Raw genomic sequence first — 25,817 nt, 5'->3', positions numbered from 1 at the left:
GTGACTGTTTGAGGTTGTGGACAGGTGTCTTTTATACTGATAACAAGTTCAAACAGGTGCCATTAATACAGGTAACGAGTGGAGGACAGAGGAGCCTCTTAAAGAAGAAGTTACAGGTCTGTGAGAGCCAAAAATCTTGCTTGTTTGTAGGTGACCAAATACTTATTTTCCACCATAATTTGCAAATAAATTCATTAAAAATCCTACAATGTGATATTCTGGATTTTTTTCCCTCAATTTGTCTGTCATAGTTGACGTGTACCTATGATGAAAATTACAGGCCTCTCTCATCTTTTTAAGTGGGAGAACCTACACAATTGGTGGCTGACTAAATACTTTTTTTCCCCACTAAGTATTTGATACATCAGAAAATACCTTAATATTTGGTACAGAAACCTTTGTTTGCAATTACAGAGATAATATGTTTCCTGTAGGTCTTGACCAGGTTTGCACACACTGCAGCAGGGATTTTGGCCCACTCCTCCATACAGACCTTCTCCAGATCCTTCAGGTTTCGTGGCTGTCGCTGGGCAATACGGACTTTCAGCTCCCTCCAAAGATTTTCTATTGGGTTCAGGTCTGGAGACTGGCTAGGCCACTCCAGGACCTTGAGATGCTTCTTACGGAGCCACTCCTTAGTTGCCCTGGCTGTGTGTTTCGGGTCGTTGTCATGCTGGAAGACCCAGCCACGACCCATCTTCAATGCTCTTACTGAGGGAAGGAGGTTGTTGGCCAAGATCTCGCGATACATGGCCCCATCCATCCACCCCTCAATACGGTGCAGTCATCCTGTCCCCTTTGCAGAAAAGCATCCCCAAAGAATGATGTTTCCACATCCATGCTTCACGGTTGGGATGGTGTTCTTGGGGTTGTACTCATCCTTCTTCTTCCTCCAAACACGGCGAATGGAGTTTAGACCAAAAAGCTCTATTTTTGTCTCATCTGACCACATGACCATCTCCCATTCCTTCTCTGGATCATCCAGATGGTCATTGGCAAACTTCAGACGGCCCTGGACATGGGCTGGCTTGAGCAGGGGGACCTTGCGTGCGCTGCAGGATTTTAATCCATGACGGCGTAGTGTGTTACTAATGGTTTTCTTTGAGACTGTGGTCCCAGCTCTCTTCAGGTCATTGACCAGGTCCTGCCGTGTAGTTCTGGGCTGATCCCTCACCTTCCTCATGATCATTGATGCTCCACGAGGTGAGATCTTGTATGGAGCCCCAGACCGAGGGTGATTGACCGTCATCTTGAACTTCTTCCATTTTCTAGTAATTGCGCCAACAGTTGTTGCCTTCTCACCAAGCTGCTTGCCTATTGTCATGTAGTCCATCCCAGCCTTGTGCAGGTCTACAATTTTATCCCTGATGTCCTTACACAGCTCTCTGGTCTTGGCCATTGTGGAGAGGTTGGAGTCTGTTTGATTGAGTGTGTGGACAGGTGTCTTTTATACAGGTAACGAGTTCAAACAGGTGCAGTTAATACAGGTAATGAGTGGAGAACAGGAGGGCTTCTTAAAGAAAAACTAACAGGTCTGTGAGAGCCAGAATTCTTACTGGTTGGTAGGTGATCAAATACTTATGTCATGCAATAAAATGCAAATTAATTACTTAAAAATCCTACCATGTGATTTTCTGGATTTTTGTTTTAGATTCCGTCTCTCACAGTTGAAGTGTACCTATGATAAAAATGACAGACCTCTACATGCTTTGTAAGTAGGAAAACCTGCAAAATCGGCAGTGTATCAAATACTTGTTCTCCCCACTGTATGGTTTGACACCAGCAAATTATGGTCTTTTAATGCACGCAGAGGTCATGGCCTCAGTAAATTCAGGAATTCCAAAACTCTCCTGCCAGTGATGCAACAGTGCCAATATGGTGTTTCACAGTTAGCTGGTGTTCTAAAGCCTAGTGTTTCCATTCCCCTTTAAGTTTAAGCATCAGCCAATTAAAATAGTTGACGTAGTGTCACGTGATAGAACGCTAGATTGTAGCTGGTCCCATCAGATAACCTGGCACATGTTAGCCCTATGCTAACATCACCAGGTGGCAGTGATTATTTCCTGTAACACACACTCAAAGATGTTAAACTTTTTCTCCACAAACCAATGGAATTTCTAAAAATAAGTCAAATCGGCCACCAGAGGGATTTAGTAAACCTCCAAACTCAAGGTTTACTTTTGTTCCACTTGGTCTCTCACAAGTACCAATAGGTTGCATGATGCATCCTTGACTAGCCTACTAACGTTAGACAAAATTCTAAATGTTTTCACATATGACGAAAGCACACGTTGTAGCTTATCCGTTTCACACACATCCATGTGCTTTTACGGAAAAAGATAAAGGACGTCTATACAAAGTTTTTCGTACATAGTAAAAACAAGTCCAAGGGCCTTGTCAAATAGCTGTCATTTACAATGATTGACACTGCTGCCAGGTGGCGTACAGTGCTAAGGCGATTAATCTTGAATATCTGGGGTACAGGAATCATGGGTTCGAGTTCCCCTCAAGTCGAGATTGTTAAGGAAAAAACTGCTCACTGCTGGTCCTCAATGCTTGATTCAAATAAGGCATATGGATGATTATAATAATGCATATAAAACATTGTAGATGTACTGTACGTGTAGCCTACATATGAAGTGATGTTTTTGGTCTAACAGTAATGTTATGCTATTATATTTCGGTATGTTAAGCCTATGTAGAATATAAATTAATTATTAAGCAACATTCTGAGAAGTGATGGAGCATCGCTCCGGCAGCACTGATGTTAAACTCCTGTAGCAGTAGCCTATGTGTCGGTCTGCAAGAGGGACTCCAAGAAGCTCTTCCTTTAAATATACAGTGTTTGTAATCTTCATTTACAAGGTTTTGGCTGCAATTCGCTTCGCAACACACTACCAAAATAAATGTAATTCTACATTTCAAAGGAAAAAAATCTCACCTGGGATTCGAACTTGCCGCAAACGACGAAAAAGTACCAGGAGCCAGGCGCACTACATTGTAATCTAAACGGCCAGTTGAAATTGTTACGCTATGGTTAAACCCAGCACTCAGAGAAACAAAACACGACTAAGGGAGTGGAAGAAACAAAAATTATTTTAATAAAAGTTCAATTTGTCTTAGTCCAAAAACAACTGAAGAAAAGGAACAGAGTGGGCTAGTCGGCTACGGAGGAAGGAGAGGCTCAGGCAGGCAGGCAGGCAGACTGGAAGGCAGGCAGGCAGGTATGTCTGAACTGAAGACAAAACAAACGACAGGTTAAGGAGAGTAAAGAGCCAGGCTGAAGACAAAGACAATTTACTCTACTGGTGAGCCAAGTTACCGCTCTAGTAAGAACAACGATCTGGCGCCGGTGGAGAGCCATGCCCAGGAATTAGTAGTGCAGGTTGATGAGAGAATAGGATGCAGCTGCGTAGGCAGGAATCACTGGAAACAACCCGCAGCTGCACAGGAGAGGCAGATCCTGAGCACGCCCCCCGATCCACTCCAGACACACCCACATAATGGGGACAAACACACATACAGATACCACAGACAAAGAGGGGACAAAACAAGGAGGCAGGGAAACAGAAAAGGGAGAGACAAGCTGCCCCACATAACAGTACCCCCCCTCAATGGTCGCCACCTGGCGACCCACCAGGCCTGTCAGGGTTGTCGTGATGGAAGTCCGTGATCAGCTGAGGATCCAACACAAAACGCTTAGGGACCCAAGACCTCTCCTCTGGTCCATAACCTTCCCAATCGACTAGGTATTGGAGACCCCTACCCCGCCTCCGAGAGTCCAGGAGCCTACTGACGGTGTAGGCCGGATGGTCGTCAATGAGGCGAACAGGTGGAGGTGGATCTGCCGGCGGACACAAAAGGCTGGAGGACACAGGTTTCAGTTGGGAGACGTGGAAAGTAGGGTGAATCTTCATGGCTGAAGGCAACTTCAAACGAACCGCAGCGGGGTTAACGATGGACTCCACCACAAACGGACCCAGGTACCGAGGAGACAGCTTGCGTGATTTGGTACGAAGAGGTACGTTCTTAGATAACAGCCAAACTTCTTGACCAGGATGAAACACAGGTGCGGGAGTCCTGCTCCTATCCGCTGTCGTCTTGTTCCTGTCGGTGGTCCGAAGCAACGCTTCCCGAGCGTCGCTCCACACTCTCTGGCAGCGGCGGAGGTTCTCCTGAACCGAAGGAACAGCCAATTCCTTCTCCTGAGCAGGAAACAGAGGGGGTTGATAACCCATGGTTACTTCGAAGGGTGAAAGGCCGGTGGCAGAGGTGGTGAGGGAGTTGTGGGCGTACTCTATCCAAGGCAGATGTTTGGCCCAGGATGATGGATGTTGAGCAGCCACACAACGAAGGGTTGCTTCGAGGTTTTGATTGGCTCTTTCTGTTTGACCGTTGGTCTGGGGATGAAACCCTGAGGACAGACTAACGGAAGCACCCAAAGCAGAACAGAAAACCTTCCAAACACGGGAAAGTAAACTGTGGGCCTCTATCAGATACGATGTCCACAGGTATTCCATGGGGACGGAATACATGTTGGACTAGGAGGTCCGCTGTCTCACTGGCAGACGGTAATTTTGGTAATGCTATACAGTGAACAGATTTAGAGAATCTGTCCACAATGGTAAGTATAGTATCATTACCGTCAGACTTGGGTAGGCCGGTGACAAAATCCATGGCTATGTGGGACCAGGGACGGCTGGGAACTGGGAGGGGTAGCAGCAGCCCCGAAGGGGACTGATGGGAGGCTTTGCCCCGAGCACAGGTTGAACAGGCTGCCACAAAAGCCCGAACGTCAGTTTCCATTGAAGGCCACCAAAAATGTCTCCTAAGCAGCGTCAACGTGCGTCTCATCCCAGGGTGACCAGCAAAACGGGAGGTGTGAATCCACTGCAACACCTGAGACCGGACTGTCTCGGGAACAAAGAGTAGGTTGGGAGGTCCATCACCCGGTCCCGTGTCCGTGGCAAGTGCAGTCTTCACAAGAGACTCGATCTCCCACTGTACTGCCGCCACGACGCATGAGGAAGGTAGGACTGCCTCAGGCTCGCTGGTCTCCGAAGGGTCAGCAAACTGGCGGGACAAAGCATCTGGTTTAACATTTCTTGACCCCGGTCTGTATGTAAGAATAAAGTTAAACCTACTAAAAAACAGGGCCCATCTGGCTTGGCATGAGTGGAGTCTCTTAGTGGCTTGGATGTAAGCCAAGTTTTTGTGGTCTGTCCAGACCACAAACGGCAGTTCAGCTCCATCCAGCCAGTGCCGCCATTCTTCCAGTGCTAGCTTAACCGCCAGCAGTTCCCGGTTTCCAACGTCGTAATTCCGTTCTGTGGGTGACAATTTCTTGGAGAAAAAAGCACAGGGGTGAAGCTTTTGGTCAGTGGGGGAGCGCTGGGAGAGGACTGCTCCCACACCTGAGTCAGACGCATCCACCTCCACAATAAACTGCAGAGAGGTATTGGGGTGTATCAACACGGGGGAGGTGGAAAACAGTTCCTTCAAAACCCCTACCGCCTGCTCCGCCTCAGGGGACCACAGAAAAGGGACTTTTGGGGATGTGAGTCTAGTAAGGGGTGCCACCACTTTACTAAAACCCTTAATGAATCTACGGTAGAAGTTAGCAAAGCCCAAAAATCGTTGAAGTTGCTTACGGGTGGTGGGTGTGGGCCATTCCGTCACTGCCCGGATCTTCTCGGGGTCCGCCTTCACCTGCCCGCTCTCAATGATGAAACCAAGGAACGATGTAGACTGTTTGTGGAACTCACACTTTTCTGCTTTGACGTACAGCTTATTCTCCAAGAGCCGTTGAAGGACTTGACGGACGTGTGACTCATGCTCCTCGGGTGACTTGGAAAAAACAAGAATATCATCCAGGTATACAAAGACAAAACGGTTCAAAAAATCCCTAAGAACATCGTTCACCATGGCTTGGAATACAGCAGGGGCGTTAGAGAGCCCAAAGGGCATGACCAAATACTCAAAATGCCCCAGTGGAGTGTTGAAAGCGGTTTTCCACTCATCTCCCTTTCGGATTCTGACAAGGTGATAAGCGTTCCTGAGGTCGAGCTTGGAGAAAACTGTGGCGCCATGCAGAGGTTCAAAAGCTGAGTTGATGAGTGGAAGGGGATACTTGTTTTTAACAGTTATGTTGTTTAAACCCCTGAAATCGATACAGGGGCGTAACGACTTGTCTTTCTTTTAAACGAAAAAGAAACCTGCACCCAAAGGAGACGACGAGGGACGGATTATGCCCGAGGCCAGAGAATCACCAATATACTGCTCCATTGCCTCTCTTTCCGGTCGGGACAGATTGTATAAGCGACTAGAGGGCAAGGGAGCACCAGGAAGCAGTTCAATAGGGCAATCATAAGGCCTATGTGGTGGTAGAGACAGAGCCTTGTCCTTACTGAAAACCTCCGCTAAGTCATGGTATTCTTTGGGGACAGATGACAGATCGAGAGGAGCTGAGGGATGAGTTGGGTTACACTTAGTGGGGGGAACCGCTGACCTAAGGCACTCTGAATGGCAGTTAGTGCTCCAACTGAGAATGGTGTGACGTGTCCAATCAATTTGTGGGTTGTGAAGAGCCAACCAGGGGAAGCCAAGGATTAGGGAGGTAGCTGAGCCAGACATAACTCTTAACTGAATGCTTTCACAATGATTGCCAGAAATCACTAGGGAAACGGGGGTGGTTTGATGAGTTATCTCCGCGAGGAGGCGCCCATCAAGGGCTGTGACCCGAATGGGGGTAGGTAGTGGCTCCATGGGGATACGAGCTTGTGTAACGAACTGGTGGCTAATAAAGTTGTCTTCTGCACCTGAGTCTATGAGAGCTGAGAGTGGCAGGGAATGACTCTGGAAACGTAAGGTTACAGGTACTTGTAATCGGGGAATGATGGGTTCAGGATCTAACTCTGGGCTCGCAAGTAGACCCACCGTTACGAGCGAGCCTTGTCTTTTGGTCGCTTAGGGCATGTAGCCAGAATGTGTGTGGCGTCTCCACAGTACAGGCACTCACCCGCCTGGAGGCGCCGTTGCCACTCTGCTGGAGGTAGTCGAGCTCGACCCACTTGCATTGGTTCCTCCTCTGTGCTCGGGATGGGATCAGGAACAAGAAGCTGCCGGCTCCGGGGAGGCGAGACTCGAGTGGTTGAAGGCTGGGGAACTCGTCCTCCTAGATGTAGCCGACCGCCTCTCTCCCGACGCCTCTCCCGCAACCGGTTGTCTAGCTTAATGGACAGGGAAACGAGAGAATGTAAATCATGTGGCTCGTCACGAGCAGCCAGTTCATCCTTAATGGCTTCATTCAAACCGTTTAGAAATGCTCCTTGAAGTGCCACATTGTTCCACTTGGAGTCCGCTGCCAAAGTCCAGAACTCAATAGAGTACTCAGCCACACTGTTAGAACCCTGCCTCAAATTAAAAAGTATCTTGGAGGAATTACCCACATGGTCAGGATGGTCAAAAACAGTCTTCAATTTAGCAGAAAAAGTCAATCCAGTCAAAGTTTGATTTGAGCATACAGCCTCAGCCCAAACCAGAGCTCTCCCTCTTAACAGCCCCAGAACATAATGTACCTTAGAGGAATCAGTAGAAAACGACAGTGGTCTCTGCCGAAAAATCAAGTCACACTGAAGCAAAAATCCCCGGCACTTGTCCAATTCTCCATTGAACGGTTCAGGCAACGTGACAGGGGGTTCCCGATGGAACGAAGCCTGCATAATGTCAGAGGAAACAACTTGGGGTGCATCAAACTGGGGGTCAGAGAGAGATGGAGAACTGATAACAGACAATTTAGAGACTTGTGTAGTTAACTGAGTCACCTGGTTCAGCAGTTGATGATTATCTTCCAAAAGAGTCCGAATCAATTGGTCATGCTGTCCTAGCAACGTTCCTTGAGCCTGGATAGCTTGTTGGAAGCTGTATTCGTTTGACCCGTGCTGTTTCTCTGTTGGGTCCATGGCCAGATCGTTCTGTTACGCTATGGTTAAACCCAGCACTCAGAGAAACAAAACACGACTAAGGGAGTGGAAGAAACAAAAATTATTTTAATAAAAGTTCAATTTGTCTTAGTCCAAAAACAACTGAAGAAAAGGAACAGAGTGGGCTAGTCGGCTACGGAGGAAGGAGAGGCTGAGGCAGGCAGGCAGGCAGACTGGAAGGCAGGCAGGCAGGTATGTCTGAACTGAAGACAAAACAAACGACAGGTTAAGGAGAGTAAAGAGCCAGGCTGAAGACAAAGACAATTTACTCTACTGGTGAGCCAAGTTACCGCTCTAGTAAGAACAACGATCTGGCGCCGGTGGAGAGCCATGCCCAGGAATTAGTAGTGCAGGTTGATGAGAGAATAGGATGCAGCTGCGTAGGCAGGAATCACTGGAAACAACCCGCAGCTGCACAGGAGAGGCAGATCCTGAGCACGCCCCCCGATCCACTCCAGACACACCCACATAATGGGGACAAACACACATACAGATACCACAGACAAAGAGGGGACAAAACAAGGAGGCAGGGAAACAGAAAAGGGAGAGACAAGCTGCCCACATAACATAAATTTTAAGCGTATTTTAGTAACTTTGAATAGCAGATCGTGCCATTTTTTTACTTCTGTTAAGGACGCTCTCATGAAAAAGTGTTCTATCACATCCACAAGTCTAAGATCTTTGATAGGCTGATGAAAAGTTGTTACAGTAAATAATCACTGCCACCTGGTAAATATGGGCCCCGTGTGTTCAGAGAGTGAGGTGTTGGATCAGAATCAGCATTTCGGTCAAAAAAGGGAATTCCCAGACCCAGTTTTCCAGTTTTGTCAACACACCTGATTTATATTGTGAGGTGACGGCTTCACGTCCATCCTCAGGTCTGTGTAGTCTCACTGAACAATGGTGGGTCATGTAACTGAGCTGCAGTGCTTGAGTTTCACACCTTCCTCCTCGGGCTCCCTCTCCCCTCTAACAGCGGACAGAGACTGTGATGGGTACAGCAAGGCAGCTTGGGACGACTGTAGAATCTATAACAATAGTTTATAACAAGTAGGAACAAACCTGAAGGGGTCTGGATTGTGCACCTGTTATTGTGTCTGGCTAATTTGTGTCTGGCTCAATTCATATTTGTTTAAGATTGTAGCCTAAAGCTATAGCATGATTTCCTAGTTTAATGCCTGCAACATTGACCACATTGACATGACATTCAAACAATGGTTCTCAATGGGAGTTGAGCCTACCATTTCCCCATTCTCTTTAGTGAGTATAATGAGCCTGTACCTAGCTTGCTCTTGGCTCAGTGCAGGGCCACCCCGGGTTAGCCCCCCTTGGTCTGAGGACTGATACATTTCTCCCTTTCCCTTCCTGTTACCTGGGAGATGGGCCGGGAGCCGGAGCAAAGAGGTGATTGAATTTCCTGTAATTAAAATGAGAAGCAGAGAGAGACAACAGAGAATAATGGATGCTTGTCCCCAGCCTATTGACTCCGGGAGAGGAGAGGTGCCCTTTGTACACAGTTTACCTTTTGAGGTAAATGCTCTAGCCGATATGCTATGATGGCTATCAATCTCATCAGACTATGGTAATATAATGACTGTTGGTTTAAACAAGCATTTGATTGTTTCAACTTATCAATCACATACAGTACCAGTCAAAAGTTTGGACTAACCTACTCATTCCAGGGTTTTTCTTTTCTTTTTACAATTTTCTACATTGTAGAATAATAGTGAAGACATCAACACTATGAAATGACACATGGAATCATGTACAGTGGGGAGAACAAGTATTTGATACACTGCCGATTTTGCAGGTTTTCCTACTTACAAAGCATGTAGAGGTCTGTAATTTTTATCATAGGTACACTTCAACTGTGAGAGACGGAATCTAAAACAAAAATCCAGAAAATCACATTGTATGATTTTTAAATAATTAATTTGCATTTTATTGCATGACATAAGTATTTGATCACCTACCAACCAGTAAGAATTCCGGCTCTCACAGACCTGTTAGTTTTTCTTTAAGAAGCCCTCCTGTTCTCCACTCATTACCTGTATTAACTGCACCTGTTTGAACTCGTTACCTGTATAAAAGACACCTGTCCACACACTCAATCAAACAGACTCCAACCTCTCCACAATGGCCAAGACCAGAGAGCTGTGTAAGGACATCAGGGATAAAATTGTAGACCTGCACAAGGCTGGGATGTGCTACAGGACAATAGGCAAGCAGCTTGGTGAGAAGGCAACAACTGTTGGCGCAATTATTAGAAAATGGAAGAAGTTCAAGATGACGGTCAATCACCCTCGGTCTGGGGCTCCATGCAAGATCTCACCTCGTGTGTCATCAATGATCATGAGGAAGGTGAGGGATCAGCCCAGAACTACACGGCAGGACCTGGTCAATGACCTGAAGAGAGCTGGGACCACAGTCTCAAAGAAAACCATTAGTAACACACTACGCCGTCATGGATTAAAATCCTGCAGCGCACGCAAGGTCCCCCTGCTCAAGCCAGCACATGTCCAGGCCCGTCTAAAGTTTGCCAATGACCATCTGGATGATCCAGAGGAGGAATGGGAGAAGGTCATGTGGTCTGATGAGACAAAAATAGAGCTTTTTGGTCTAAACTCCATTCGTCGTGTTTGGAGGAAGAAGAAGGATGAGTACAACCCCAAGAACACCATCCCAACCGTGAAGCATGGAGGTGGAAACATCATTCTTTGGGGATGCTTTTCTGCAAAGGGGACAGGACGACTGCACCGTATTGAGGGGAGGATGGATGGGGCCATGTATCGCGAGATCTTGGCCAACAACCTCCTTCCCTCAGTAAGAGCATTGAAGATGGGTCGTGGCTGGGTCTTCCAGCATGACAACGACCCAAAACACACAGCCAGGGCAACTAAGGAGTGGCTCCGTAAGAAGCATCTCAAGGTCCTGGAGTGGCCTAGCCAGTCTCCAGACCTGAACCCAATAGAAAATCTTTGGAGGGAGCTGAAAGTCCGTATTGCCCAGCGACAGCCCCGAAATCTGAAGGATCTGGAGAAGGTCTGTATGGAGGAGTGGGCCAAAATCCCTGCTGCAGTGTGTGCAAACCTGGTCAAGACCTACAGGAAACGTATGATCTCTGTAATTGCAAACAAAGGTTTCTGTACCAAATATTAAGTTCTGCTTTTCTGATGTATCAAATACTTATGTCATGCAATAAAATGCTAATTAATTACTTTAAAATCATACAATGTGATTTTCTGGATTTTTGTTTTAGATTCCGTCTCTCACAGTTGAAGTGTACTTATATGATAAAAATTACAGACCTCTACATGCTTTGTAAGTAGGAAAACCTGCAAAATCGGCAGTGTATCAAATACTTGTTCTCCCCACTGTAGGTACCAAAGAAAGTGTTAAACAAATGAAAATATATTTTAATTACAGGGAAAGGGAGAAATGTATCAGTCCTCGGACCAAGGGGGGCTAACCCGGCTGGCCCTGCACTGAGCCAAGAGCAAGCTAGGTACAGGCTCATTATACTCAATAATTAGATTCTTCAAAGTAGCCACCCTTTGCGTTGATGACAGCTTTGCACACTCTTGGCATTCTCTCAACCAGCTTCATGAGGTAGTCACCTGGAATGCATTTAAATTAACAGGTGTGCTTTGTTAAAAGTTAATTTGTGGAATTTATTTCCTTCTTAATGTGTTTGAGCCAATCAGTTGTGTTGTGACAGGGGGTGTGGGGGGGGGGGGGGGGTATACAGAAGATAGCCCTATTTGGTAAAAGGCCAAGTCCATATTATGACAAGAACAGCTCAAATAAGTAAAGAGAAACGACAGTCCATCATTACTTTAAGACATGCGGAACATTTCAAGAACTTTTAAAATGTCTTCAAGTGCAGTCGCAAAAACCATCAAGCGCTATGATAACTGGCTTTAATGAGGACCGCCACAGGAAAGGAAGACCCAGAGTTACCTCTGCTGCAGCAGATAAGTTCATTAGAGTTAACTGCACCTCAGATTGTAGCCCAAATAAATGCTTCACAGAGTTCAAGTAACAGACCCGTCTCAACATCAACTGTTCAGAGGAGACTGCGTGAATCAGGCCTTCATGGTCGAATTGCTGCAAAGAAACCACTACTAAAGGACACCAATAAGAAGAAGAGACTTGCTTGGGCCAAGAAACACGAGCAATGGACATTAGACCGGTGGAAATCTGTCCTTGGTCTGGAGTCCAAATTGGAGATTTTTGGTTCCAACCGCTGTGTCTTTGTGAGATGCAGAGTAGGTGAACGGATGATCTCCGCATGTGTGGTTCCAACCATGAAGCATGGAGGAGAAGGTGTAATGGTGTGGGGGTGCTTTGCTGGTGACACTGTCTTTTTGGGACTATCATTTGTTTTTCAACAGGACAATAACCCAAAACACACCTCCAGGCTGTGTAGCTCAATTGGTAGAGCATGGCGCTTGTAACGCCAGGGTAGTGGGTTCGATCCCCGGGACCACCCATTCGTAAAAATGTATGCGCACATGACTGTAAGTCGCTTTGGATAAAAGCGTCTGCTAAATGGCATATTATTATTATTAAGGGCTATTCGACCAAGGAGAGTGATGGAGTGCTGTATCAGATGACCTGGCCTCCACAATCACCCGACCTCAATCCAATTGAAATAGTTTGTGATGAATTGGACCGCAGAGTGAAGGAAAAGCAGCCTACAAGTGCTCAGAATATGTGGGAACTGCTTCAAGACTGTTGGAAAAGCATTCCTCATGAAGCTGGTTGAGAGAATGTCAAGTCTGCAAAGCTGTCATCAAGGCAAAGGGTGGCTACTTTGAGAATATAAAATATATTTTGATTTGTTTAACACTTTTTTGGTTACTACATGATTCCATATGTGCTATTTCATAGTTTTGATGTCTTCGCTATTATTCTACAATGTAGAAAATAGTAAAAAATAAAGAAAAACCCTTGAATGAGTAGGTGTGTCCAAACTTTTGACTGGTCCTGTATGCAGGCTTTTTCAGGTACTAATATGCTAGCCTCTTTCTGACATGCAACCTCCTTTTGTATTTCATCCTCTATAAAAGTGCATCATGCTAAACTCAGTGTGTTGTAGCTTTTTTAGCAAGCTATCCTGTTTTTATTTTTTGTTTAATTTCTGTTAAGGCTCTCAAAGGCTGTTTCCCAGACACAAATTAAGATTCTCCATTGAGCATGATTTTTAGTCCAGTATTAGACTTAATCTGTGTCTGGTAAACCGGCCCTTAGTCTTTCTGTTTCGGTTTCAGCTCTCTAAAGGCTCTTGTTCTCGCTTGTTCCATCACCTCTGTGCCTCTGTGTCAGTTCTGTACAGGTGCGCTGAAGCACAGCTCATCGGAGGTGAGAGAGATGGCCGTGCGCATCGTCCTGGCCATTTACCGCCTGCACAAGAAAGCCGTCTTCAACTACCTCCCGGCCAACGACACACGCAAGAACATCCTCTACAAGAACATCTTTGACTGCTTCGCCAGGATCGACAGGTGGCCGGTAGAATCCCAGGCAAGGCTCGGCCCGTCTGTGTGTTTGAATGAGTCATGACGTAATGTTGGACACGCTGCAATTCTGAACACGTTCTCACAGTTGTTAAGGGATGGGTGACAAGCTGCTTCTTTTCTGTCGCTTGTGTTCTCTCACCTCATTAGAGAGGAGGGTATCCCAGTCCCATTGTGTGTAACGACCGTGCTGCTATTAAGTAATGTTCCACTGCGTAACGTCTGGCCTGTCTCACTGGGTGAGTTAAGGACACATCGTCATCATTGCAGTGGAGTCTGTCTGCAAGGCTCCCAGACATGACTGGGCTGTTAGAGAAGCATGGGCAAACACACACACACACACACACACACACACACACACACACACACACACACACACAGAGAGAGGGAGAGAGGGAGAGACTTATACCATGGCATTAAGTATGTCACTATGCTTCTTTCATTTTGTTTCAGAAGTCAAAGAAGGGAGGCGCACAGCAGGAGAGGGAGAAGGAAGAGATCCTCAGTCTTCATGAGCAGCTGGCTGCCTTGAAGGAGATCAGTGTAGGTGAAGTTGTCATCATTGCACCTATTACCTCATTTCCTTCAACAGGCCAGCGTGTCTGTGTCACTCCTCCTTGTGCCCTCATTCCACTCCCCTTATTCCACTGTACTGTATTTCCATTGTATAGACAACTGAATTAAATAGAATACACACGTAATAGTCTCTATGGTATTGATTTGAATATTTCCAAAATACAATTAATCATATGTACCATTGCTTGGTAAAATGTATTGGGATAGAAACACAGTTATATGGTGTTACTAAACTTTTTAGACCGTATTTCTGCAAGAAATTGAATTTACATTTTTGGGGGGATAAAGGAGAAGGGCAATTCCAAAGCAGAAAAGGAGAAAGAGGCTGTAAAAGCTATAAAACCAGGTCTGTATGAAGGTTGAAAGAACCCTATCCTCAACCACTGTTCACACGTACACTAACTTTGATAAACCCACCTCAATACCAAAAAAGGTTTCATTTTGGCCAAAACCCATTGTGGATCACGTTCCTTGTTCTTACGGTAGAATGCTGTTTGCACCACTTTGAGGCACTCTTTTAGGGACTACAGTACACCGTCCCTTTAATTTGTGGTGACAGGTGAGAAATGTGTGCCTGTTGCTTTGCAGGTGTCAAAAAGGCACCCCAAAACAACCCGTCAGATGCAGGAGATGACCAGTCTTCATTTGTCAACGACTTAGACAAGTGAGTGTTCATGCACAGCAACTTCCGAAAGCTTTCAAGCTATGAAGCTGACTGAAATTCTGTTAAAATAGCCTAATACATAAAAGAATGCAAAACACCTAATGGGGAACATAGAATGCCTTTGAATTTAATGCTTCAGCCTGAGTATATTCTGAATGTTTCAGCCTGTAACATTCATAATGTGTTTCAGCCTGTGTATATTCTGAATTGGTTTCAACCTGTATATATAATTGTTTCAGCATGTGTGTATATTCTCATTGTGTTTCAGTTAGTGTGTATGTTTACAATGTGTTTCAGCCTCTGTATATTCTGCGGTGATAAGGATGAGTCCTTTACTGAGGATGGACTGGACCTGCAGTATTGGAAGCATTGTCCTATGCTGCGCCGCTGTGACCAATGTAGACAGGTACGCAAAGGCCAGCATGGCTCCAAACTGGGTTTAAATGGGTAACTTCCAAGGCCACTTGCAAGTAAATTCTATCTATGAAATGACAAAATGACCCATGATTGATTAAGGGCCATGAGGATGGTAGGGAACCAGGAGGAGCTTTGGGTGTAGTGAGGATATGACAGTGCAGTGTGTTGAAACATTGAAGTGTGGTTTTGTGTGTCCTTGTGTTGGAGGCTGAAGTTTCTAAAACAATACTATGGCAGTGTTATTATAAAGAGAATAAACAAAATCAGCCATGGAATCAACTCTGAACATGCTTGTTTTGGCAGGCCAACTACAGAGACATTCAACGTACACTACATTACCAAAAGTATGTGGACACCTGCTCGTCGAACATCTCATTCCAAAATTATGGGCATTAATATGGAGTTGGTCCCCCCTTTGCTGCTATAACAGCCTCCATTCTTCTGGGAAGGCTTTCGACTAGATGTTGGAACATTGCTGCGGGGACTTGCTTCCATTCAGCCACAAGAGCATTAGTGAGGTCGTGCACTGATGTTGGGCGATTAGGCCTGGCTCGCAGTCAGCGTTCCAATTCATCCCAAAGGTGTTCGATGGGGTTGAGGTCAGGGCTGTGTGCAGGCCAGTCAAGTTCTTCCACACCGATCTCGACAAACCATTTTTGTATGGACCTCGATTTGTGCACGGGGGCAATGCCATGCTGAAACAGGAAAGGGCCTTTCCCAAACTGTTGCCACAAAGTTGGAAGCACAGAATCGTATAGAATGTAATTGTATGCTGTAGCGTTAAGATTTCCCTTCACTGGAACTAAGGGGCCTAGACCGAACCATGAAAAACAGCCCCAGACCATTATTCCTCCTCCACCAAACTTTACAGTTGGCAGTATGCATTGGGGCAGGTAGCGTTCTCCTGGCATCCACCAAACCCAGATTCGTCCGTCGGACTGCCAGATGTTGAAGCGTGATTAATCACTCCAGAGAATGTGTTTCCACTGCTCCAGAGTCCAATAGCGGCGAGCTTTACACCACTCCAGCCGACGCTTGGCATTGCGCATGATGATCTTAGGCCTCTGTGCGGCTGCTTGGCCATGGAAACCCATTTCATGAAGCTCCCGACGAACAGTTATTGTGTTGACATTGCTTTCAGAGGCAGTTTGGAGTGTTGTAACCGAGGACAGACGATTTTTACACGCTACGCACTTCAGCACTCGGCGGTACCGTTCTGTTAGCTTGTTGGGCCTACCACTTCGCAGCTGAGTCGTTGATGCTCATAGATGTTTCCACTTCACAAAAACAGCACTTACAGTTGACCGGGGCAGCTCTAGCAGGGCAGAAATTTGACGAACTGACTGGTTGGAAAGGTGGCATCCTATGACGGTGCCACGTTGAAGGTCACTGAGCTCTTCAGTAAGGCCATTCTACTGCCAATGTTTGTCTATGGAGATTGCATGGCTGCGTGCTCGATTTTATACACTTGTCAGCAATGGGTGTGGCTGAATGAGCTGAATGCACACATTTTAAGGGGTACAGTCATGGTCAAAAGTTTTGAGAATGACACAAATATTAATTTTCACAAAGTCTGCTGCCTCAGTTTTGATGATGGCAATTTGCAGAATGTCATGAAGAGTGATCAGATGAATTGCAATTAATTGTAAAGTCCCTCTTTGCCATGAAATTGAACTTAATCCCCAAAAAACATTTCCACTGCATTTCAGCCCTGCCATAAAAGGACCAGCTGCCATCATGTCAGTGATTCTCTCGTTCACACAGGTGAGAGTGTTGACGAGGACAAGGCTGGAGATCACTCTGTCATGCTGATTGAGTTAGTTAGATTGAGTTAGTTAGAATAACAGACTGGAAGCTTTAAAAGGAGGGTGGTGCTTGAAATCATTGTTCTTCCTCTGTTAACCATGGTTACCTGCAAGGAAACACGTGCCGTCATCATTGCTTTGCACAAAAAGGGCTTCACAGGCAAGGATATTGCTGCTAGTAAGATTGCACCTAAATCAACCATTAATCGGATCATCAAGAACTTCAAGAAGAGAGGTTCAATTGTTGTGAAGAAGGCGTCAGGGCGCCCAAGAAAGTCCAGCAAGCGCCGGGACCGTCTCCTAAAGTTGATTCAGCTGCGGGATCGGGGCACCACCAGTGCAGAGCTTGCTCAGGAATGGCAGCAGGCAGGTGCGAGTGCATCTGCACGCACAGTGAGGCGAAGACTTTTGGAGGATGGCCTGGTGTCAAGAAGGGCAGCAAAGAAGCCACTTCCCTCCAGGAAAACATCAGGGACAGACTGATATTCTGCAAAAGGTACAGGGATTGGACTGCTGAGGACTGGGGTAAAGTCATTTTCTCTGATGAATACCCTTTCCAATTGTTTGGGGCATCCGGAAAACACCTTGTCCGGAGAAGACAAGGTGAGCGCTACCATCAGTCCTGTGCCATGCCAACAGTAAAGCATCCTGAGACCATTCATGTGTGGGGTTGCTTCTCAGCCAAGGGAGTGGACTCACTCACAATTTTGCTTAAGAACCCTCCATGAATAAAGAATGGTACCAACACATCCTCCGAGAGCAACTTCTCCCAACCATCCAAGAACAGTTTGGTGACGACCAATGCCTTTTCCAGCATGATGGAGCACCTTGCCATAAGGCAAAAGTGATAACTAAGTGGCTCGGGGAACAAAACATCGAACTTTGGGTCCATGGCCAGGAAACTCCCCAGACCTTAATCCCATTGAGAACTTGTGGTCGATCCTCAAGAGGCGGGTGGACAAACAAAAACCCACAAATTCTGACAAACTCCAAGCATTGATTATGCAAGAATGGGCTGCCATCAGTCAGGATGTGGCCCAGAAGTTAATTGACAGCATGCCAGGGCGGATTGCAGAGGTCTTGAAAAAGAAGGGTCAACACTGCAAATATTGACTCTTTGCATAAACGTAATGTAATTGTCAGTAAAAGCCTTTGACACTTATGGAATGCTTGTAATTTTACCTCAGTATACCATAGTAACATCTGACAAAAATATCTCATAACACTGAAGCAGCGAACTTTGTGAAGACCAATACTTGTTTCATTCTCAAAACTTTTGACCACGACTGTACACATACTTTTGTATGTATAGTGTATATCCTTACTTCTCCAGTGTACACCATGCCACGATGCCATGTTTCAGATTAAGCTCTCATAGGGATTTCATCTGTCATTTTCTGTGGGCATTTTGTGGTTGTGTGCTGGGCAACTCATGTTTCTCTTTTCTTTCAGCCCCTGTCTCGGGCAAAGGCTTCAACCACTGTCCTTTGTGTCACAACAACTTCATGCCCAGACAGGTGGTGAGATAGTGTTGCACTCCCACAGATTATATAATAAAGGACCACCGATACTGGCCTTGGTCCTTTTCACTGGAGCCAATCACTGTTATACTAACTGCAAGTAAGATATTAAATGACTTACAGTACTTCTCGTCGAATCAAGAAATATGCCAGCATTACATTCAATTTTATTGTATTAAAATTATCAGTTGGGATGAGTTTTCATAATATTTAGCAATTTCCACTAAGGCAGGTAGATGTTGTTTTAGGCCGGGATTCAATCCAATCGTGCTTTGTTGTCTATGCACCTTTCTAAAGGCATTTGTGGAGACCACATTCACAATAAACACTGCATGTGGCCTTAGTTTTACCTGTGTCACCTTTTGAGATGAGGGAAAAAAAGTGGCACAGGCCTAAGGTGAATGAGACAGTAGGCTAAAAGGCAAAGTATGTAGATAGATAGACATAAAGGTGGTTTAGGAAATGTAAGGACATTCACAACCACTGGCACAAACCTAGTTCCTCTCTCTTTTCCTACCTCTGTTATTGGGCTGCCTGTCAATCTCCCACCACTCTGAGTGCTGCCAATGTTAGGCTTGAGGACCAAACAGCTGTGTGGAAACCATTATTGTCTGTCACGCCGGACTCCAAAGCCCTCACTTCAAAAGAGCAATTTTATTAATCCAAAGCAAAAGAAAATGTGACAACTCTTTTGCATTATGATTTATTATGGAGGGATACAAAATAAAGTATTAAAGAGATGGCCATTTGACATAGAGATGTGAATTCAAAATGTAATATGTACTTATAATGGCCTATGTATTCAATGTCTTAAATGTGACAACCTCCACAACACTATCCATTTTCCAAATTCTCCTACATGGTAAAGTGAACGTGAGAGTATTAAATATCAATAACAGCATTTAGAAAATATGGCCCTGGAGTCCCCTTACAGAAAAACCACATGAATTTCACGTGATCACGTGTGAAGTGTTCCAAAAACACGTTTTCATGTGATCACATGTTATCTTATGTGAAGTTAATGTGATAACATGTGACAACATGTAAAGCAACATGAAACTACAATTCTAAAAATGTGATCACTGTGAAGGGTTCCAAAAACATGTTTTCACATGATTTCACGTGAAATTTTACGTGGAATCATGTGATTTAATACACATGTGAAATCATTTGTTGTTTCTGTAAGGGTCGTACAGTCAGAACTAATCCATCCAACCCATTCACTTCCCTGTGGTTGGAAATTTGGATGCACATGACTGTCATCCCGTAAAACGGTGAAAGACGTAATCGCGGTGTCGCCTTTCGGTTGTCTTCTCTGCTGTTTTTTCCCCTTTGTTTTCCCTTTTCAATCATGCAGTTTGGTGTTACGGCCAAGTGTCTCCTTCCGTACTCAATCCCTCCATCTGATACTGTGTCGTGGAAATTCTAATCAATAATGAGGAGAGATAAGGTCGACCACCAATTAAGATATATTTCTTTATTCAAAACGTATTAATAAGGGAGCAGGTCACACCACACACACACACAAGTGAATAGAGTGAGTGCTCTGCAATAGTGAAGCTGGCCGAGAGCTCCGAAATACAGAGAATACAAATATATTTTATAGCAAAGATACACCCTCTTAGTCTACATGACAAACAGCAGATGTGTGGAATGGGTCAAAAGGTGAGGCTTGGTATATGAGGAAAAGAGTATCCCCCAGCCAGATAGCATTTGCTGTGAAGACTGTTCTTATTGTATAGAAAACAGAGTTTGGCCCCTAGACAAGGTTCCTCTCATCATTATCCATACCTGAGCCATCTCCTCTCTGGTACCTCCCGTACACAAACACCAACTCATTCTATGGAATGCAGGCTCAGTCAGACCGGAGAGCTCATTCACATGCACTACTAATCATAGAATGGAATGTGGTTGTTGGTTTTATCACCTTTATCACCAAGCCGTCATAAATCAATTGCCAGCCCAAGGTCAACTGAGTTCACACAGACACAGATGAGAGTTATTTTCAGATTGAAGTATTCATGGGTCCTTGCTGTAGTAGAAAGACCTATTAAAACAGCAACTTTAAAATAGTAGATACATCATTCATTTTAGAGGGTAGCATTTCCCATGTTCGATATGGTTTGGCAATGAATGACCATATCAGCTACAGGTGCGTGGTTTTCAAATAGGTAGACTGTGGATTGTCAAGTGCTTATGGACATATAACAAAAGAAGCTTAAATAGTAAGAAAGATGCTCTTTATTGAAGGATATTTGAATAGAACATTTGAGCTGCATGCTCAAATGCATGTTCTACACTAAGCCTCCTTTTTGGGGCAATTTGACAGTGAGCGACTCTTCTCTATGTGACATTTGGAACCTGTTTGGTGACATCCATCTACTATTGTCATGTCATGTGTATCAGACAATCAAGCAAAGATTGAAACTGTCTTTCAACAACGATGGCTCTCTTTAAACACGGACAGTGTCCTCCTCACACACGGACAGTGTCCTCCTCACACACGGACAGTGTCCTCAGATTTTTTAAGAAGCACTGAGGCACATTTTCAGGAAGCACTCAAGCAGCGCTGCCCCATTCATTCTCCCTCACCTCTCACACACTACATCGTACGTTCGGCAAGGAAAACTCTGTAGCAGTTGAACGTCTGCAGCCGAGGCCCTCGCCTGGTGTGCCAGATGAAAAGCCCCAGTGTTGAAGCCAAGTCGGCCATTAGGGGTCTGACACCGGCCCACAGTGCTGCTGCACAGGGGCTGGATAGAGGGAGAGAGTCAGGGGACTCGCAGGGCAGCAGCAGACTGACTTGCTCTTTGTCCTCCAGGCCTGGAAGGCTCACCTCATGGGCCGAGAGGGCTGTAAACAGAACTCACGGAGGACTGCGGTATCGCAGAGAGCCCAGCAGGCACAAGGTAAGCCATTCATACACCCACTTACCCCCCTGCTCTTCCACCCAAAAGCCTGGGCTAGTGTTAGACCCATGGAATGGGCCCATGCTACCTGTTGGTCAAATATATAGCGGTGTTCCTGTCTCATACCAAGAGTTGCATTGAAATGGTGACTTATATCAATAGTGAGTATAGTAAATAATGTGTGTTTGCATTTTTGTGAGTTCATAAAAACTGGAAAGGCCAGTAATACTTTCAAAATGCAAAACCAATGAGTGCATGTGAATGATCAGTATGTGCTCAAGTAACATGCATACATTTACATTTCTGCATGTAATCTGTTTACACTCTTTCACTAAACGTTTCTGTTGTTTTGAATTATTGTCCTTTCCCTTCCTCCTAACCTCTGCCAGCACAGGAACCTTCATGTTCTTTCAGATGTCCTTCGTGTCCCATATACTAGTGTGTCCAATTAAAAACGCATATTTTGACCAATGGGTAGAATTGTGTAGATAATCCTCTAAAGAAAACAATGGTCAAACCCTCATGTCTCTATAATAATCAGTTCAAAAGTTATTTAAGTTTTTACCCTTGTAGGATGGCAAAAATTAGGGTGACTAAATCAATGGAGGCCAGAGTTAAAAAGTGGTAGAAAATAAGGGCTTCAGCTCAGCTGGATAAAGGCTTCAGCTCAGCTGGATGCTGTGTGAGAATTAACTACCTGACAGGCTCACTTTCCCGTTGAACTCATCATCTTTCTTCTCGAACCCGCAAGACATATAAAAATATGAAGGTAAGATGGATATAGATTTTTAGACATTACATAGTATTTTCATATTTTAGTAAACACTTTTCATATATAGAATTCCTGTTCTTTTTCGAAATGTTCTCACAAAAACAAGTATCTCTGAAATGTAAACGGAGCACTCAGCGTACCGCAACCTTTTTCTTTTCAAAGCCTTTTACATTTAATTCAGATAGTAATGCTAACTTTGCGACCTGCGGAAACAACTTTGAAGACGACCAACACAACATGTCAAATCCTCAAAGTTCCTGAGAGAAAGCTGCACCACTCTGTCAACTGAGCTCTGTGCTTATTATCGGATGTATTAGATTACGAAATCTGACTTTTTATAACATAAGGAAGTGAAATGTCATCAGCAAAGCACATTGTCACCCACTCTGGGCAGAATGGGTGAACATCCTACATATACAGTGGGGGAAAAAATTATTTAGTCAGCCACTAATTGTGCAAGTTCTCCCACTTAAAAAGATGAGAGAGGCCTGTAATTTTCATCATAGGTACACGTCAACTATGACAGACAAATTGAGAAAAAAAATCCAGAAAATCACATTGTAGGATTTTTATTGAATTTATTTGCAAATTATGGTGGAAAATAAGTATTTGGTCAATAACAAACAAGCAAGATTTCTGGCTCTCACAGACCTGTAACTTCTTCTTTAAGAGGCTCCTCTGTCCTCCACTCGTTACCTGTATTAATGGCACCTGTTTGAACTTGTTATCAGTATAAAAGACACCTGTCCACAACCTCAAACAGTCACACTCCAAACTCCACTATTGCCAAGACCAAAGAGCTGTCAAAGGACACCAGAAACAAAACTGTAGACCTGCACCAGGCTGGGAAGACTGAATCTGCAATAGGTAAGCAGCTTGGTTTGAAGAAATCAACTGTGGGAGCAATTATTAGGAAATGGAAGACATACAAGACCACTGATAATCTCCCTCGATCTGGGGCTCCACGCAAGATCTCACCCTGTGGGGTCAAAATGATCAAAAGAACGGTGAGCAAAAATCCCAGAACCACACGGGGGGACCTAGTGAATGACCTGCAGAGAGCTGGGACCAAAGTAACAAAGCCTACCATCAGTAACACACTACGCCGCCAGGGACTCAAATCCAGCAGTGCCAGATGTGTCCCCCTGCTTAAGCCAGTACATGTCCAGGCCCGTCTGAAGTTTGCTAGAGTGCATTTGGATGATCCAGAAGAGGATTGGGAGAATGTCATATGGTCAGATGAAACCAAAATAGAACTTTTTGGTAAAAACTCAACTCGTCGTGTTTGGAGGACAAAGAATGCTGAGTTGCATCCAAAGAACACCATACCTACTGTGAAGCATGGGGGTGGAAACATCATGCTTTGGGGCTGTTCTTCTGCAAAGGGACCAGGACGACTGATCCGTGTAAAGGAAAGAATGAATGGGGCCATGTATCGTGAGATTTTGAGTGAAAACCTCCTTCCATCAGCAAGGGCATTGAAGATGAAACGTGGCTGGGTCTTTCAGCATGACAATGATCCCAAACACACCGCCCGGGCAACGAAGGAGTGGCTTCGTAAGAAGCATTTCAAGGTCCTGGAGTGGCCTAGCCAGTCTCCAGATCTCAACCCCATAGAAAATCTTTGGAGGGAGTTGAAAGTCTGTGTTGCCCAGCGACAGCCCCAAAACATCACTGCTCTAGAGGAGATCTGCATGGAGGAATGGGCCAAAATACCAGCAACAGTGTGTGAAAACCTTGTGAAGACTTACAGAAAACGTTTGACCTGTGTCATTGCCAACAAAAGGTATATAACAAAGTATTGAGAAACTTTTGTTATTGACCAAATACTTATTTTCCACCATAATTTGCAAATAAATTCATTAAAAATCCTACAATGTGATTTTCTGGAGAAAAAAAATCTCATTTTGTCTGTCATAGTTGACGTGTACCTATGATTAAAATTACAGGCCTCTCTCATCTTTTTAAGTGGGAGAACTTGCACAATTGGTGGCTGACTAAATACTTTTTTCCCCCACTGTAGATGCATGCCCATACTCCAAACGTGCACACACACAGCCAGCATTCAAACACTGTACAACCTGCTTGCCTTGCAGTTAACCTGTTTACAGCATACATAGCAACTGTATAGCCTGTGAACACACTCAGTACTTCCTCATGGTGGTGGAAGGTCATTCTCTTCTCTTTCTCCTGTGCACAGGGAAGCCTGACAGTGTGGCTGAGCTGAAGCGCGTGGTCGGTGGGGGGGTAGGGGCAGGGCCATGGGCAAAGGGAGCAGGATTCCCGCCTTGGCACCCAGAGCTGGCCGAACCCACACCAGCCGCCTCACCCCAGCGAAATTGTGAACCCACACCCAATTGTCCCTGCCCCAGTCTTCTCACACAAGGGCCAGCACAATGGGATCCTAGATTGTCCAGGAGCCAGGAATGAAGATGGACCAGGGTACCATCCCAACAGTATGAAATACCTTCTTCCTCTGTCTCCTTTCCTTTACAATCACTGATCTGAAATGACATGATAGGTTTCAATCGAATGGCTTTAACCCAAACTATGTAGTCACCCTACACCAGTGGGAGTGGGAGAGGAAATGAGGGAAGGATATGTGTCAGAGTTTTGGGGCCACAGCTCTATGTTGACACCCTGACTAGGGAGGGATGGATTCACTTCCCTTCCCTATGGGTCCCTCAGAACAGGGACCAATATCTGGCTTAAATCAAAACGGAGGGACACTGAATATTATTACAATATATTACTACATTATTATACTCAAACATATATGAGTATACTGTATACTAAATTTATAATATTGTACGAATTATAATGTATTTATTTATTACTTCAAAGTCAATGACAGGCTGAGTGTAGCATTACATTACAACAAGCTCTATGCATGGTATCTGTTTACATTTAACTTTACATGTACAGTGGGGGAAAAAAGTATTTAGTCAGCCACCAATTGTGCAAGTTCTCCCACTTAAAAAGATGAGAGAGGCCTGTAATTTTCATCATAGGTACACGTCAACTATGACAGACAAATTGAGAATTTTTTTTCCAGAAAATCACATTGTAGGATTTATAATGAATTTATTTGCAAATTATGGTGGAAAATAAGTATTTGGTCACCTACAAACAAGCAAGATTTCTGGCTCTCACAGACCTGTAACTTCTTCTTTAAGAGGCTCCTCTGTCCTCCACTCGTTACCTGTATTAATGGCACCTGTTTGAACTTGTTATCAGTATAAAAGACACCTGTCCACAACCTCAAACAGTCACACTCCAAACTCCACAATGGCCAAGACCAAAGAGCTGTCAAAGGACACCAGAAACAAAATTGTAGACTTGCACCAGGCTGGGAAGACTGAATCTGCAATAGGTAAGCAGCTTGGTTTGAAGAAATCAACTGTGGGAGCAATTATTAGGAAATGGAAGACATACAAGACCACTGATAATCTCCCTCAATCTGGGGCTCCACGCAAGATCTCACCCCGTGGGGTCAAAATGATCACAAGAACGGTGAGCAAAAATCCCAGAACCACACGGGGGGACCTAGTGAATGACCTGCAGAGAGCTGGGACCAAAGTAACAAAGCCTACCATCAGTAACACACTACGCCGCCAGGGACTCAAATCCTGCAGTGCGAGACGTGTCCCCCTGCT

The 25,817-nt window shown here is 44.9% G+C and overlaps 1 pseudogene across 1 annotated transcript in view; it reads left to right on the top strand.

Annotated features, from left to right (window-relative positions):
• LOC311149891 (centrosomal protein of 104 kDa-like) overlaps positions 1–24,591 on the top strand; it is an 87,747-nt pseudogene extending 63,156 nt beyond the window's left edge. The window contains exons 12-18 of the transcript in view: positions 13,311–13,505; positions 13,952–14,045; positions 14,663–14,738; positions 15,036–15,175; positions 18,413–18,480; positions 21,302–21,389; positions 24,362–24,591. The product of the transcript in view is annotated as a centrosomal protein of 104 kDa-like (transcript). The remainder of the gene's footprint in view (positions 1–13,310; positions 13,506–13,951; positions 14,046–14,662; positions 14,739–15,035; positions 15,176–18,412; positions 18,481–21,301; positions 21,390–24,361) is intronic.
• Positions 24,592–25,817: the final 1,226 nt, after the last annotated feature.

This window comes from Coregonus lavaretus, assembly GCF_964263955.1.
Source record: "Coregonus lavaretus genome assembly, chromosome: 22".
Lineage (NCBI taxonomy): Eukaryota > Metazoa > Chordata > Actinopteri > Salmoniformes > Salmonidae > Coregonus > Coregonus lavaretus.
The sequence above is the reverse complement of the archived record's forward strand: the minus strand, read 5'-3'. Positions and strand labels throughout refer to the sequence as shown.